We start from the raw sequence: 16,501 nt of genomic DNA on the forward strand, positions 1-16,501 counted from the left end.
TTTTAGAAATATATAGAAGTACACAGACATGTGACAGAGGTCTCAGGAGATTTGGTAGCAAGGAAAATGGTTCTAGATTTACTGCTGGTCTATGTGGAGATAACAAGATCTCAAAAGTGTGAAGACACAGGGAATAATCAGAGTCAGCAAAGAGGAGGCATTGGTCATGGCCATAGGATTTGACCAAGAGTATACAGTGCTTTCATTTTATGTTAGCTCAAGGATAATTCTTGTATGAAGAGCATGACGACTCAGCAGGGCTCCACAGGCAGTTCCAAGCAGTGTGTGTACATGTATTGCAATACATAAACAACTTTATATTCATGCAATGTTATTGGAAACTCACATTCTGCTGAACACGATTCAGTTATTTGAGACAAGGCTTTAAGATCATGTGTGTCTTTTGCTGACTTTAGGTTCTATAAGATAAACAATACTGTCTACAAAGGGGATAATTCATCCTTTTATATAAATAGAGAAAAATGTTCCTCTTGAAAGTACCACTATGCACGGTATTTTAACTATAGCTACCTTCTTAAATATTCAAATATACTATGTTTAAGCAAAAAAAAAAGTTCTACAGTTTTTTACCATTTCAGACTGCTCTTTTTTTTATATATATTTTAACCTTGCCTGTAACTTATAAATGAGTTCAGGTGAGCCAGGATCTCATGGCAATTCTCTAGCTTCACTCTTGTGTCTGCTGAGAATCCAGCGAAGTGCCAGTACAAAGAGCATTATATAATTTTGCATTTAAATATTGTTATATATTCTGTAATATATTTCTGTCTTTCATAAAATATATTGAACAAATTAATAAGTGTTTATACAATACCTTAATTATTTCTTTAGGTATGTTCTTTCTGTCCCTAAAAATAGAATACATATTTTTAGATAACATTAAACATATAAAAAAGCTCATATCTAAAGTTATTAGGTGTTCATAGAAGATGTCTTTTATAACTAATTATGTCATTTGTAAAGTTTATATATATATATATATAAACATATATACTATCATATAGTAGTTTCTACAGGTATAATTTAGTAATAAATAGAACAGAAAATGGAAAATAATTTCAGTACTAATAGCATTATAAAAATAATTTTGATAAATTTTCTGACAGTCAAAACAAAGCAATCATAGTGCTATGTATATTATGAATTATGAATTATTACACCAAGTTTATTCTTTTTTAAATAATTTTATTTTTGAAATTATGTAAGTACATCATCTAACCCTTCGATATCCTTTCAAAACCTCCCCTATGGACCTCTTTTCACTGTTACAAATTCATTGCATCTTTTTTTTCATATTATTGTCTATGCATATATTTATGAAACATGCATTTATTTTTAACATATAATTTTTGAAATGTTGCATAGTATCATTGAGCTAGTTATCAGGTAGTTCCATCTCAGGAACCTCTTGGCCCTGCATCTTGAAGTGCATGGTGTCTTCACCAAGAGAAACTTTGCCTCTGGGGAGCAACCAAAGGCAATAGCAATAGTCATTTTAATAATTTAAAGACTATTAGTCTGTAAGGTCCTTTAGACAACTCTGATCAACACTTTAAAAGAGAGCTTCTCATGCATGATCTAGGAGTTTTTGTTAGGAATTCTTTGGCTGATGGAGGGAGATTATTGGAAAAAAATGTTTTAACTATTTATATATATTTATACACAAATTTATGTGTGCTATAGATTTTTTGGTAAAATAGCTAATTTATTATTACTTTTTTAGAATCCTTACTATTATTTTACCGTCCATCTCCTTCTGCTGTATTCTCTTCCCCTTCCCTAATTAGAGGCTACGTCTTTCTCATTTTCCTGATCTGATATCGTATCTCCATTATTCCCTTCATTACTGCTCCCCAGTTCTCCTACCCTACCAACAGTCCCAATTTACTTTTAAAGTTTTGAAGTTACTCTAGGATACATACTCACACCTGAACCCCAGATGGGGTGGAACATGCATGGTCCCCTATTGCTGGAGACACCTCACACTTAGGACAAAGAACCCAGATTTTTAGTTGTATTTTAGAAAAACCTCTTTGTTGTGGTCTAACTTTCATGGTTCATAATAGTATGCAAGCTCCCAAAGGAGGGAAGCAATCAAAAAGTCCTACCTAGCAGCAACAGCTCTGGACCACGACAACGATCAACATGGCAAGATGTGCATAAATGTACAATAAGTGACACTCTCATGTCAGGAACTGACAGCTATCTAACTAGACTTAAAGTTTATTCAATAGGAGGAAAGTCAAGCCTGCTACCGGAAATCTAGTTAGCTTTCAGGGAACTTAGAAAAACATCTGCTACTGTCACTTTGCTAGGTCAGCACAATTCCTTACTACATTTTTAAATAACCACCCCTTGTCAAAGAAACTTCTCTTTACAGAATATAGAGACATTATAGAAAACCAATGGGACACAATCAGGCATCATTAGGTTGTGGGGAGCCCATGTCCAATGGGCACATCTACATTAAAGTTCCTGCATCTATGGCTTAGGGAATATCTTGGAAGAGAGAAAATTAAATTTAAGAACCATAATATCAGGGATTCGACAGTCAAGGTGTCTCTCCTGGAAATAAACAAGACCGGGATAGTGATAATACTATTGGACATGTAAATACAGGTGGAGGAAAATTTAAGGATCCTATTCCAAACCAAAAGAACTACAGACACTAATGACTGAGGTAAAAGAGGAATTAGCTTCTTTCAAGAATGAACCTCCTTTTTTTTTTAAATCAGACTAGTCAGACCTGAAACCATAAACAAACAAGCAAACAAAAAAAATTACAAATTGTATGTATATATTTGTGTGCACATGCGTGCACACACACACACTTACAGACACACACACATACAGACACACAGACACAGACACACACACACACGCACACACATACACACACACACACTCACCAATAATAACCAAAGAAAAAGAGGCTATCAACTTGAGAGTCCTGGAGCAATATGGGGGGGGGGGGGGAGTCTAGATAAAGTAGCTGAATAGAGCCAGAAAGAGAAAAAGGAGGAAGAGTTATACTTTATTCTACTTTAATTAAAAACAGATTTTAAGAAAGGTCTAAGTAAAAAAATAATTTATTAAGACAAAATATCATAGTAACATCTAATTTCTCATAAACAAATTAAGAAAGCAGGAAAAATGTAATGAAACACTTCATGAACACTTCATGATGTTAGAGTGTTAGAGTAACTTCCTACTAAGATTGCTTTATCAAAAATGTGGATTTTAAAATTTTACAGTAAATAGACTGTTTCACAAAAAGTACATAATACCAGTTCATTATTATGAAGCCAACACAGCGGGAGATACTCAAAGAAATACTGTGCATAGATGAAATTAAAGGGAGAGTCATAATTATGGGATAAAGTAAAGAATAAATACCTTGGGAGCAATACCTGAACAATAAGTTGGCAACAAATCCATCATGCCCCACAAGAGAAATCAACACAGTCCCTGACAATAATTGGGGAGAATGAAAATCCAATAATAATGCAACACACCAGAAAATCAGGAGACACAGTTACTAATAAACATTTTCAATAATAACCTTACATTTAAATAAGCCAAACACACCAGAAAAGAAAGCTAGATATGCTTAGTGAATTAACAAAAGTGTATCTAATTATCTGAGGTCTTTAAGAAATTTTGGCAAAGAAACTCATTGATTAGAAGTATAAAGTATAAAAATCAACCTATCAAGTGGATAGAAACCAAGAAAAATAGGCATAAATACTCTGATATTTGATAATGAAATTCAAACTAAAGTTGGTCCACTGCGTATCAACTGAAGATATATAACAGAAACATTTATTGATATTTTCCCTGAGTGTAATGCTCTCAGCAACACCAAGGCTAATTTGAATTTCAATTTTCACCACAGGGGTATGGGAAGACACAGACAGATCTAACAGCTAATAGTTTTGCTAATTAAAAAGCAGTTTCTTTTTGCAACTCTCTAGAAGTAGTTTTAGAACAAAATTAGCTTGCTATGTTCTATCAAAATCCTTGTCTCTAGTATATGTTACTAATGAAATAATGAGTCCACTGAAGACTGAATAGATTGAAACTTGTTTTGAAATGTTCACATACTACATTTTATGAAGATAAGGTAATTTAATTCCTTACTGATGGTTATTTTAAGTCTAGTGCCATAAGCTGAGTATGCTTAAATAAATTCCCTTGTTTTATGTGCATGTGCATCTACACACACGTTCAAAGTCTGTATATTAAATATCCTCAACTATGTTTATTATGTATCACATATATGTACATCTTTTCTATTTTGCCTATGATATACTATATTGATTATCAGAATGTTTGTGGTTATACTTAAAAACATTTTTCTATGCTAAAAGAGCCCATCCTCATAGTGAAATTGTTAGATCAAATTTGTGATTTTTTTTTCACAGGCGTATAAACTATTTATTAACAGCAAAGGCCAGGGACTCATTTCTTCTTGGATACACCCACAGTGCGGCCCCGGCGGCCAGTGGTCTTGGTGTGCTGGCCTCGGACACGAAGGCCCCAGAAGTGGCGCAGCCCTCTATGTGCCCGAATCTTCTTCAGTTGCTCCAGGTCCTCGCGCAGCTTGTTGTCCAGGCCGTTGGCCAGAACCTGGCTGTACTTCCCGTCCTTCACATCCTTCTGTCTGTTCAAGAACCAGTCTGGTATCTTGTACTGCCGGGGATTCTGCATGATGGTGATCACACGCTCCACCTCATCCTCCGTGAGCTCTCCAGCCCTCTTGGTGAGGTCAATGTCCGCTTTCCTCAACACCACATGAGCGTTTCTCCGCCCTACACCCTTAATGGCAGTGATGGCAAAGGCTATTTTCCGCCGCCCATCGATGTTGGTGTTGAGTACTCGCAGGATGTGCTGGAACTTCTCAGGGATCACGAGAGACATGGCGGCGGCACAATCGGCGGCGTGTAGGCCTCCCATGGAAGAGAAATTTGTGATATTTTTGAAATGAATCACTGTTACCGTATTATGGCTCAAAACTGATATACATACTGGTTTCCAAATTTCTTTTGCCTCACATTTGATAACCCAGGTTATAATATTTTTAAAATAATTCATCAATATTAATACTACCTAATTTAGTTATTTGTCCTGGTTTGCATGTTGGCTGTCCAAGATTATCCCTAGCATGGAAATTATCAAGAAGTAGAATTATTGTACAGGGCAGGAACAATACCTGTTTTCAGTTCTTCCTAGCCTTACCCATCTTGTATCTCTGTCTCCTCAACAGAAGGTTGCAGCTTTCTGATGTCTACATACTTTCTCTGTAGAATAAATCTTTTTGTAACAGTAGCAGCAGGTGCAGGAGAAGGAGCATTGGGAAGATCTGTTGCTGCAACAGCAATAGCAGCAGTAGTTATAGCAGACACACCTGGAAAAACAGCTGCAGTAGTAGCAGCAGCGGTGGCGGCAGCAGCAGCAGCAGCGGTGGCGGCAGCAGCAGCAGCAGCAAGAGGAAGAGACACAACAGCATGAGTAGCAACCGCAGCAGCGGCAGCAGTATCAACAGCAGCAATAGCAGAAGGGCTGCAGCCGATGTGGTAGCAGGAGGAGGAACACAAGGAGCTACAGCAACACCAACATCAGCAACGAATGCAGCTGCTGCAGCAGAACTCGTAGCTATAGCAAAGGTAGCAACAGCAGCAGCCACAGGAGCAACAGTTAACAGCAGCAGCAACCACTGCCGCAACAGAAGCAGAAGCAACAGTAAGAGAAGTAGTCACAGAAGCCGCAGCTCCAGTAGCAGCCGCAGCTGCGGCAGCAGCAACAACAGCAGCTCCAGTGTCTGGAGCAGCTGCCGCCGCAGCAGTCGCAGCAGCCACAGGAACAACAGAACTGTCAGATGCAGCACCAGAAGCACCAGCAGTGAGAGTATTAGCATTTGCAGCAGGAGAGGCAGTAGCATCAACTGCAGGAAGACATATGCAACAGCCATAATTGCAGCTACTGCCACAGAGGGAGTGGCTACAACAACAGTAGCCCCAGAAACATTAGGAGCCGCAGATGCTTCTGTAGAATCAGATGAGTGAACTACATATTCCGTTTCATTGCTTGTATATTTCTTCCTGCTGGCTGTAACCTTTGAGAGTTGAATAGTAAAGGTAATTTTATTTTTTATTATACAAAGCTGTTTTCCCCAACAGTCTTTACAAGTTGACTCTTGAATATTAAGAATTTATTTCATAAAAATTTTATGTGCTCAGTTTGTCATAAGAGGCCATGGAAAGTTTGGAGAATTCTGTTTCATTTATTTCCATGTGAAAAAATATTTTTTATTTTATTTTTCAAATTTTTAAATAGGACACTCCTTATTTTGAGCTTTTTCTTTCATGTATGCTTTTCTAACTCATATTTCTAATTTCTATACAACTGTTATAAAATAAACTCTGCTAGTGACATATAGCATTAAGTGACTTTTAAAAAATGTGACCTTTTGGTTCTTCCATGACAAGTGTGAGGGGGTCCTGTCTATCCGCACAAAGATAGTTTTCCACACGGACTTTTATGATCCTTCCTTTTTCTTGGGAAACCTAAATCTGAAGGTGCTCACAAAAATGAAACCAGGATTTTCAAAGCAAGGCACACAGTGGAACTTCAAAGCTCTCAGTATGATAACTTGGAATAGTTGGAAGATGTAAGACGATTTCCAAATTCCACATTCATCTACCATAAAACTTGGCAACTACAAGAAATGTTATCACATATGTTATCTTCAGATCCACTTATAAAATTCAGCCACGTATCCACTTTAGTTAAACAGTGGAGCTGACAATGTGCTTGGATGTCTTTGAGGAAAGTCGTGAACCTAACAAAATTTTACTTTTAGGAGAGTCTACAGGCAAAGACCAACTGGAGCTCATGGAATCCCAGAGAAGAGGAGGAGAAAGGACAGTCGGAGCCAGAGGGGTCAAGGATACCACAAGAACAACCACAGAATCAACTAACCTGGGATCCCAGGGGCTCAAAGATGGGATCGACCTAGGCACACTGCATATGTTAGGTTGTGTACTTGACCCTCATGTGGAATCTCTAATAGCTGGAGCAAGGGCTCTCTCTGTCTTTTTTACTGACAGAGTTACTTTTGGAATTTTGTTCCTCTGCCCAACCTAAACAAATGGTGGGGGTGAGGGTGATGCTTAGTCTTACTTCCAACTTGATATGCCATGTTTGTGAATATCAATGGGAAACCTGCCTTTTCCTGAACAGAAACAGGGTACGAATGGATTAGGGGATAAAAGCAGAAGGATAGGGAGGGGAGGGACATGGAGGAGAGAAAGGAGGGAAAACTACAGTCAGGATGCAAAATTAATTAATTAATTAATTAATTAGCTAATGACATCAGAATGCCTCTGTATATTTTTTACTGTCTTTAATTCAATATGCCTCACAACTCATTCTTGGACTTATTTAATTTATAAACATGATACATAGTAAAAAAGATGAATTAAATCTAACTGATAACAATTACATGTTACCTACCTTAAAGTTTGTTGCTTCAACCCTACCTTAATTATAGATCTAGAAGGAAACATTTATTATTTAAGGATATTTGTAGTAGAGTATGAAATTATTACCTATTTATTTAATAGAGAAGTTTAGAAACATAATGTTATTTGCTCTATGTTACATTTTTAAAAATCTTTTTATTATGTATAAATATTCTGCCTGCATGTATGTTTGGATTCCAGAAGAAGGTACCAGATCTCATTACAGATGGTTGTGAACCACCATGTTGTTGCTGGGAGTGGGACTCAGGACCTCTTAAAGAGTAGTCAATACTCTTAACCACTAAGCCATCTCTCCAGTCAGTTACATTATTTTTCAAAAAAAAGTGTAATAATAGTCTTCTAATTTTAAGTATTTACATACCATTGGTTGCTTAGTTTTGTTGTCATCACACATATCTTGATCATCTTCCAATACCACTGTTCATCACAAATAAATGTACTTAGCTATACCACAAACATTAAAGAAAAACACAAATTGTATGTATAATAGCCAAAAAATCTACAGTAAATACTATTTTTTCATTTTTCCATTTGAGAATTTCAATTCAGCTTATTTACCTTTAGCTGAAAACTTTATTTTAAGTGGTACTTATACTTCAATATAATCCTTTGACAGATGTCAAATATTTGTTTTTTTGTTTTAGGCAAAAGAATTAGAAGGTTTAGTCACAATCGCATCTTTATCCTTAAGACACATACCTGGGCTCAGGTAGCTGATCTGACCCTGGGCATCCTCTAGGCACTCCGAGCCACAGAAACCATGTATGTCAATCCCGACTCTGGCTGCTCTAGGGCCATGGACCCAATCATGACTTGGCCCTTAGCAGCATCCTTGGCACAAATGAAACCCTCACCCCAAGGGGCAGCACAGGACAACCACATTTCTATGGCACCTACTGTGGCATGACTCCCACACTCCAACCAAGCCGCAGGTTCCAGCTAAGATCATATCTCTCTGTATAGGCCTTAGTGGCAACCTAAGCCAGACCTTCAACACAGACCCCGGTTTTGTTTAGGCCACTGACCTTAGGTAGCAGGTCTGCCTGGTCAACATCCAAGTGGTATTCCTGTCCACTCAGATCAGAATGGCCGACGCATTTTTCTGTTGTTGTCTCCTAAAAATTTGTATGACAATTTTTAAACTTTTAACTTATTTATTTTTATTCTACAAGTCTACATTTATGAACTATTGTTTCCAATTTTGTGTTCTTAGATTTTAGTGTATACCAATGCGGGAGTCTCTGTGTCTTTATGAATTCCTTGTGCATTGATTCTCGCTTGTTTTGTCCTGTTCGAGTTTGTTTTGTTTTTATATTATTTTATTACTATACAGTTTTTGATATTTTATAGATTTTTTCTAAGGGAAATGTCTATTAAATATAGAAAACTGAATAGTAATAAAATAACATAGCTTTTATTATAGGTTTTTCTCACCCTAACACTAAAGGTGATATTTAAAATATGATTTATATACTTTGGACATTTATTGCTACCATCATTTTTCTTCTAAAAGTAAGAAACATTATTTATTTTCAACTTTGCAGTGTTTATATTTGTCAAACTACCTTTCATGGTCTCCCAGTACCCTCTGTTTTCTTATTCTCCATTTTCCTTTATTTTTTTCTAATTACATAGTTTATTAAATATTGCAGATAAATAATACTCTGTTACAGAGTTACATTTCAGATCCTGTCTCAATATTATAAATTTGGAATGTTACTGAAACTTTATAAGATACTTAACTTATTATCATATTGTACACATTATTTTTTGCCATGCATTTGGCTCATAAATGTATAGTTTACCCTGATTTGAAAGCAAAACAAAAAAGGGGAAAAAAGCAAACAAACCACAAACAATGCATTTTTGAAATACTGACAACATGCAACTCTTACCTTTCCCTTGTCTACTTATAGTATTTCCACGTCTTGGAACTAACCCCTTCATAAACTGATGCATTAACCTTGGTGGAAGATGTTTCATACTATCCTGGTAAAAACAAATACCCAAATGAGTTATACAAGATTTTCCCATTACTTTAGGGGAAAACTAAACTACTGTTTTAAAAACAAGTCTTTCAATATTTCTTAGTTAAAAGTAACTTGTATATGTTTCAAAATATATGAAGAATATATGCCATCTAGATCAAGTACATGATTAAACTGATATGGTAAGAGAAATGTAAACATCACATCGATGACAATGCCTGGTGCAAAGCTTGTTCAGCATCAAAGGAATTGCAATTTTTCAGGAAGAACTTAAACACTGAGCAGACTATTTGCTCAGTAGACTAGTCCACAGTTACCTGAAATAGAAACTAAAAGTGTCTGAGTTAGTTAAGACCTAAAATATCCCATAGACTACTCAATATCCATGGTCACTATTCTCGTTATATTTTCTGGCTTTTGTAAGTAAAACAGAAGTTTGAAGTTATTGTTTGTTTACAAAATAACAGGAGTATTTGTGGATCACTTTTCATGTTTTCAGGTATTTTTAAGAACATATTTTCATATTTTACCTTTCATTTTCACAATTTATGAATAAAATAAGGAAATAAGAAAAATGAGGGAAAATAAAGCGAAACTAATATGGGCTTCTGTGCATTCTAAGAGGGTTCAAAATTTCTACATAAATATATTTAAAATTGAATTGTAAGTTATGAAATATTCACCCCAAATATTGATGTATAAAAACTGCATATAACATATACTTGCTTGACTACTTTAGAAAACAATATTTATTAAAATTAGGAATTAAAGTTTTACATACTGATGATTGATTGCTTTTTTTGTTATCAATAAGTTTCTCCTTTACCTCTGATTTCATTTTCAAGTCTGTTTCTGTTGAAAGAATTTAGTATATATTTAATTCCAATAAATTATGAATGAAATCTCTAGGCCCTCAGTACAGGGGCAAAATTCTAGCTTCTTCCACCAGTAGCCAGCCAGTAGCAAGCTTGCTGCAGGTAGGCTTCTCCAACAATACCCCATGGATTGTACCCTGTAAGCTGCAAGGCTCATGCCTGCCACCAAACACACCCACCTCTGTCACCTCAGAGGATAATCAGCCAGCAGGCTGGGCACCCCACTCTCTAGGTTCTCATTACTAAGGAAAAATTGCAAGTCCCTCCCCAAACTGCTGCAACTTCGCTAGCCAGGCAGCAGGCAAGCTTCCTGCAGGTAGACTTCTCCAACACCCTCATCCCTTTGAAATGAACCCTGCAACCCTCAAACCTCAGAGGAACTCTGAAGCACAGACTGTGACTGCACAGCGCAGACCAAGAGAGGGGACAAAGAGAGGTCTCAGGGGCTCCCTGAGACAAAGACGGCAACTACAGAGTGCAGAATAAGAGAAACTCTCTGAGACACAGACAGCAACTGTAAGAATTTGACCAAGACACAAAGAAACTTCTGGCACCAATTGGAGGAAGAGATAGATAGATAACAATGGAAGAATTAATTCATACTAATTTATAAATGAAACAAGCATGTCATAAGTAATCCTAAGGGTACAATAGTGGCACACCTACCTGGGTAGTAATCAATAGCTCTTTAATGGATCACTCAATATGAGGGAAATAATTTCTGGTACGGGAAACTTGGTCAAATACCCAAGGATTGTCAAGTCTAGGATCTTGGGGGAGAATATAAAACCAATACTTTACTCAAACAGCATAATCCCTAATTATTCTTTAAATTATTATAACCATAGAGAAGGATAGTTTTTAACCTTTATTAAGACATTTTTTTTCTTTGCAAGGCTAGAAACCATTACAGAAAACAAGTGACTAAAACCAATATTGGGGAACCCATTCCCAGCTAATACATCAACAGTATTGCTCAGGCCACTAGCACTTAGAAATAATAATAGAGAGAGGACATAAAAGACTATAAGAGCAGAGGAACGGGAAGTTCACAATGAGACTGTGCCTCTGTAGCATATCGTGCATTTACTGTTAATTTCAGAGAATCTACACTCATTAAATCTTAGCAAAATGGATGACAAATAGGACCTGAACAAGAACACCGCTAGACATGCTAATATAGAAGAGGGAAAGCACTTAAAGTATCCACCCTAGAAAAAGAACAGCTAAAGAATGTTGAGAACTGAAGAAACAATCTTCTCCATGAAAGAGCATTCCCATTGGTTATCCACTAAAAGATGGTCAGCCGGGAATACAAAAGCATACAAATAGTCACAAGTAACAAATGAACTGATAAGACTGTATTTATATGTTTAGACAAGTTTGTGTGTGTGTGTGTGTGTGTGTGTGTGTGTGTGTGTGCACAATGAGAACAAATAAAGTAAGCAAAGTTGTCAATCAAAAAGAAGACAGTAGTGCTGGATCCATCTGAAGAGGTGGATGAAAATGAAGGAAGGAGAAAACGGATATAGTCACAACATGGTCTCAAAAATATAATTTAAAATGCTTTAAAGAATAAAATGTAGACTTTATTCAATACTACAATTAAGAAGATCCAAATGGCAAAGAAAATATATAACACAGAAAAAATGTAAAACCAACCTGGGAACTAATAAAAAGCAATGATAAGCTTTAAACAGCACATAACATGAAAAAATACAAAAGGAAAGAGATTGAATCCAGCTTTCTGGTTGAGGCAATTGAACCTGCAGTCAAAGTAAGCTTAGTCTTAGCTAAGAGTATAATTGTTTGTGAGTTAAATTAGGTTAAAGAGTACAATAAAAGGATACAGCTGGGAGAGAATCAATTAATCCCCTGATATTAGCAATTAACCATATTCCTGTTTGGAGGAATAATTCCATTGTCCACTCAGGATCTCATTGAATTCAGGGATGAGGTTGGAGAGAAACTTTCACAACAATCTCACAGAGAACCCAATTACATCTCTTATCAAGCTCCATGAATGAAAACCAGAAGCCACCATGTCAATGATAATGTTATAAAGGACTAAAGCCTTCTGGCCTGCAGAAGACACAATATTGTACATATCAAAGAGGTACACCCCTCCTTGGAACATGGGGTCACTAATTCAGTACTGTTAAGCAGTCCCTATAAGTTAAGATTCTAATATTGTTAAAACATAAAATACACAATGAAATTTATATGCTAGCGTTAGTAATTCTTCATAGTATTTCTAATCTCTTTGTTCCTTAAAATGTAGATGGATGGTTTCAGGAGAGGTGTAATGAGAGCATAAAATACAACAAAAAAGTTATCCACCCAGTGTATGATGACTGGCCACTTATAGATGAAAATGCAGTGCCCCATAAATAATATGACCACAGTGATATGAGCAGTGCAAGTAGAGAGAGCTTAGGGTGCCCCATCATTGGAGTAAAGGCATACAGTAACAAGAATAAAAGAATAGAAGATCAGCAACAGAATGAAACATATGGTTGCTAGTACCCAACTTTCAGCATTAATCAATATTTCTAGAACATAGATGTACATGCAGATCCATGATGACCAATGAAATATTATAGAAAAAACTGTCCAATTCCCAGGATATACAGAAAGGTAGATTTACAATTATAACCAATTGACTTATTGAATGCACAAAGCCAATGATCCATGATGTCATCACTAATCCAATGCACATATGTCTGTTCATGATGCTGGAGTAATGGAGTGGCTTACAGATGGCTCCATAATGGTCATAAACCATTAACACAGCAGTACCATCTTGCTCTCTCCAAAGAAGTGTCCAAAGAAAATCTGACCCGTGCACCCTCCAAAGGAGAGAGTCTTTTTTTCCTTGAGGAAGTCTGTGATCATCTTAGGTGTAGGGACTAAGGAAAGACAAAAGTCAATGAACAAGAGACTGGTCAACAGGAAATACATAGGGAAATGGAGATGAAGGTCAATGACTATTATAACTACAATAAATATGTTGCCCAAAAATGGTGATTAAATATATTGAGGAAAGTATCACTAAGAAGAAGAACTGGAGCTCCCAAGAGTCACAAAACCCAAGAATTATGAATTTAGATACCATATACTGGTTTGGTTCTTCCATTTAGTTTGGTTCCAAATTAATCTAAAGGAAAATAAACAGTAGTAGATTCTGTGAACGTCAGAGGATTTGTATTGAAAGAATTTCTTAAACTCTTCTGATGGAAGTGATTGATCTTGGATTTTTGGGTATACCACTCCCTGTAAGTGTTATTCATGGTGTGTTCTAGAATCCTTACTCTCGTTTATTTACACAGATTATTTCTTGTATATGGGTAGAAGAAGAAATGTATGCAAATGCTAATGGCCATTGACAAAACTGGGATACTGTTCTGAAATACAACTGAAGTATAATGGTGTAAAATGTAGAACTATTTTAGTAAAATATAGATTTTACATGCTCAAAGTATATATATATTTTTTCAAAGTTTATTAAATTATGAAAGTTTCCATTTCCACCCCTCCTCCCAACACCCTCCCACTCCCCTCTCCCCCTCCTCCTCCCTCACCATCCCTAAGAGCAGTCAGGGCTTCCAGCCCTTTGGGAAGTTCAAGTTCCTCCCCCCTCCCTCCAGGTCCAGGCAGGTGAGTAGCCAAACAGACTGGATCCCAAAAATCCAGTATATGCAGAGGAAACAAGTCCCAGTGTCATTGTCAATGGCTTTTCAAAAAGGCTCCAGGCCAGCCACATTCAGATAATCCGGCCACATTCAGAAAATCTGGATGGATCACGTGCTCATTCAGTCCCAGTCCAACCGGCCTTGGTGAACTCTCATTAGATCAGTCCCCTTGTATCAGTGGGTGATGGCACCCCTCGCGGTCCTGAGTTTTTTTTTCATGTTCTTCCCCCTTCTGCTCCTCATTTGGACCATGGGGGGGCTCAGTCCGGTGCTCCAATGTGGGTCTCCGTCTGTATCACCATCCATCAGCGGATGAAGGATCTATGGTGATAAGCAAAATCTTCATCAGTATGGTTATAGGCCAAGGCCGGTTCAGGCACCCTCTCCTCTGTCCAGAGAACAATCTGGGGATCTCTTCTTGGACCTGGGATCCCATTTAAAATCAAGTCTCTTGTAAACCCTAAAATGACTCCCTTAGTTGAGATATATTCTTCCCTGATCCCATATCGATTCTTCCTCCCTCCCCCCATCTCAGTCCCCCGAGTTTTCCCCATTCCTCCCCTACTCCCTTCTCTCTAACCCTCTCTCCTTCCAACAACCCTCACCCACCCTCCCATGCACCCGAGGTTACCTGGGACTCTTGTCTATTTCCAATCTCCAGGAGGGTAAGTACATGATTTTCTTCAGGTTCACCTTCTTATTTAGCTTCTCTGGGATCTCGAATAATAGGCTCAAAGACCTTTAATTATGGCTAGAATCCACTTATGAGTGAATACATACCATATTCCTCTTTTTGGGTCGTCTGGCTTACCTCACTCAGTAAAGCGTTTTCTATGTCTATCCATTTGCATGCAAAATTCAAGATGTCATTGTTTTTTACCGCTGAGTAAAACTCTAGTGTATATATGTTCCACACCTTCTTTAACCATTCTTCTATTGAGGGGCACCTAGGTTATTTTCAGGTTCTGGCTATTAGAAATAGTGCTGCTATGAACATAGTTGAACAGATGCTTTTGTGGTATGATAGGGCATCTCTTGGGTATATTCCCAAGAGTGGAATTGCTGGGTCCTGAGGGAGGTTGACTCCCAGTTTCCTGAGAAACCGCCACATTGATTTCCACAGTGGCTGCTCAAGTTTGCATTCCCACCAACAATGGATGAGTGTTCCCCTCACTCCACATCCACTCCAGCATAGGCTATCATTGGTGTTTTTGAGTTTAGCTATTCTGACAGGTGTAAGATGGTATCTCAAAGTGGTTTTGATTTGCATTTCCCTGATCGCTAAGGAGGTTGAGCATGACCTTAAGTGTCTTTTGGCCATTCGAAGTTCTTCTGTTGAGAATTCTCTGTTCAGATCAGCACCCCATTTTTTAATTGGGTTAATTAGAGATTTAGTGTCTAGTTTCTTGAGTTCTTTGTATATTTTGGAGATCAGGCTTTTATCTGATGAGGGATTGGTGAAGATCTTCTCCCAGTCAGAAGGTAGCCTTTTTGTCTTACTGACAGTGTCCTTTGCTTTACAGAAGCTTCTCAGTTTCAGTAGGTCCCATTTATTCATTGATTCTCTTATTGTCTGCGCTCCTGGGGTTCTACCTAGGAAGTGGCCTCCTGTGCCTATGTCTTGTAGACTACTTCCCACTTTCTCTTCTATCTGGTTCAAAGTGGTCAGATTAATGTTGAGGTCTTTAATCCATTTGGACTTGATTTTTGTGCATGGTGATAGATATGGGTCTACTTTCATTCTTCTACAGGTTGACATCCAGTTATGCCAGCACCATTTGTTAAAGATGCTTTCCTTCTTCCATTGCATACCTTTAGCCCCCTTGTCGAAAATCAAGTGTTCATAGGTTTGTGAGTTAATATCTGGGTCTTCTATTCGATTCCATAGGTCAACTTCTCTGTTCTTATGCCAGTACCAAGCTATTTTCAATACTGTAGCTGTGTAATAGAGTTTGAAGTCAGGGATGGTTATACCTCCAGACGTTCCGTTATTATATAAGATTGTTTTGGCTATCCTGGGTTTTTTGCTTTTCCATATAAAATTAATTATTATTCTCTCAAGGTCTGTGAAGAAGTTTGATGGGATTTTGATGGGGATTGCATTGAATCTATAGATTGCTCTTGGTAGAATTGCCATTTTTACTATGCTGATCCTCCCAATCCAAGAGCAAGGGAGATCTTTCCATTTTCTGGTATCTTCCTCAATTTCTTTCTTCAAAGACTTAAAGTTTTTGTCAAATAGGTCTTTCACTTCCTTGGTCAGAGTTATCCCAAGATATTTTATGCTATTTGTGGCTATCGTGAAAAGTGAAGTTTCTTGATTTCCCTCCCTGCTTCTTTATCCTTTGTGTATAGGAGGGCAACTGATTTTTTGGAGTTGA

General features: G+C 37.3%; 2 pseudogenes; both read right to left on the reverse strand.

Annotated features, from left to right (window-relative positions):
- Nucleotides 1–4,455: 4,455 nt before the first annotated feature.
- Nucleotides 4,456–4,941, reverse strand: LOC148120626 (small ribosomal subunit protein uS13 pseudogene; annotated as a pseudogene).
- Nucleotides 4,942–12,660: 7,719 nt separating this feature from the next.
- On the reverse strand, nucleotides 12,661–13,564 carry LOC125416829 (olfactory receptor 4K3-like; annotated as a pseudogene).
- Between the last annotated feature and the right edge of the window lie 2,937 nt (nucleotides 13,565–16,501).

Source organism: Myodes glareolus, chromosome 10 (genome assembly GCF_982192425.1).
Source record: "Myodes glareolus chromosome 10, mMyoGla1.1, whole genome shotgun sequence".
Taxonomy (NCBI): Eukaryota; Metazoa; Chordata; class Mammalia; order Rodentia; family Cricetidae; genus Myodes; species Myodes glareolus.